Source organism: Priapulus caudatus, unplaced genomic scaffold, assembly GCF_000485595.1.
Source record: "Priapulus caudatus unplaced genomic scaffold, Priapulus_caudatus-5.0.1 Scaffold170, whole genome shotgun sequence".
NCBI lineage: Eukaryota > Metazoa > Priapulida > Priapulimorpha > Priapulimorphida > Priapulidae > Priapulus > Priapulus caudatus.
Genome location: NW_014577231.1, coordinates 721,680 through 723,413, shown reverse-complemented (window position 1 = coordinate 723,413; position 1,734 = coordinate 721,680).

Genomic DNA, 1,734 nt, shown 5'->3' with positions numbered 1-1,734 from the left:
TGATATATATATTATATATATATATATATTATAATAGAGAGAGAGAGAGGAGAGAGTGCGAGAGTAGGAGAGAGAAGAAAGTGGAGATGGCGAGAGAGAGAGAGAGAGTGGTGTGAAGTGAGAGGGAACAGAGTGACAGGGCCAGAGTTACGTAGAATAGAGACAAGCCCATGCACACATGAACTGGTCGCGCAGATTTATATGAATCAATACGGGGTCGGACAATGTCATCGCGACATTACACATTAACATGGTCTTCGCCGCCTGTCGCACGTTCACAACGAAGCTATTCTGGGTGCGCATCGCGAGATGAGCGGCTGTCTGCGCGAGACTATGAGGGATAGGACGAGGAATAATAGTAGATTCTATTCTCGTACAGTCGCCTTGCAAGTTTAGCAGAGAGCTCTTAGGGGCGAGAGAGGAGGAGACAGCGAGAAGAAGAAAGTGGAGATTTGAGCGAGAGAGAGAGAGAGAGTGTGTGAGTGAGAGGGAAAACAGAGTGACAGGGCCAGAGTTACGTAGAATAGACAGGAAAGGCCATGCACCCACTGACTGGTCGCGCAGTTTAATACTGAATCAATCACGGAGTCGGACAATGTCATCGCGACATTACAATTCACATGGTCTTCGCCGCCTGCTCGCACGTCACAACGAGCTATCTGGCGTGCGCATCGCGAGATGAGACGCTGTCGCGCGAGACTAATGCAGGATAGAACGAGGAATAATAGTGTTCATTCTCGTACAGTCGCCTGCAGTTAGACAGAGAGCTCTAGGGTGCGAGAGCAGGAGAGAGACAGCGAGAGAAACAACGAGGTGGTAATGAAGAAGACAACAGCAAGGGAATTAAACTAAAACAACACAGTGAGTCGGAGTAAACGCGAGTGACAAACGCCTACACAGAAGTAGAACATGAGCGATAGTAAGAAAGCGAGAAAAAAATGGGGGATAGGAGGAGAGGAGGGGAGGTCAGAGAGAGAGAGAGAGAGAGAGAGAGAGAGAGAGAGAGAGAGAGAGAGAGAGAGAGAGAGAGAGAGAGAGAGAGAGAGAGAAGGCATAAGAGAGAGAAAGAAAGAGAGAGCGAGAGAGCGAGAGAGCGGGAGAAAGAGCAGAAATGCGAGTATGAAGGAAAAGAGCAAGAGACGGGGAGCAGGAGGACGTTGGTGGGCGAGGAAGATAATAGCTGATCGGAAATGCACACTGCTGTCATGTGCTTGCAGAGAAAGGGGGAGAGATATGACGGGATGCATGCGGGTGAGGAGATTGATGAAGGGAGCTGATGCGTAAGTGTCAGTGCCTACCTGCCGCCAGCGACCGCTAATAGGGGACGGAAGAGACGTAACCGGTAGCGGAGGCCACGCTCGCTCAGGTCGCTGATTTACGTTCGTGGCGAGTTATAAAGTAGCGTCGCATGCGGTCATCGACGCTAACTAAGAAATATGGTTACTTAGCATACTCATTCCCACGAGCGTGAAATAGTAGTCGAGCGATATACCAACAGATGGCGAAGATATCTATATTATATAGTCAGTCCATAGAAGCCAGGGCGCAGGGTGACGATAAACCACGGCACGTAGCGACACCCGATGAGCGAACTTTACTCCCGGGGACGATGACGTATTTAACAGGCGTTGAAACTCTTTTTTGCGGTACTGCGTTCTTCGTTCCTACGTGTGGGAGTATGTGTGTGTGTGTGTGTGTGTGTGTGTGTGTGTGTGTGTGTGTGTGTGTGTGTGT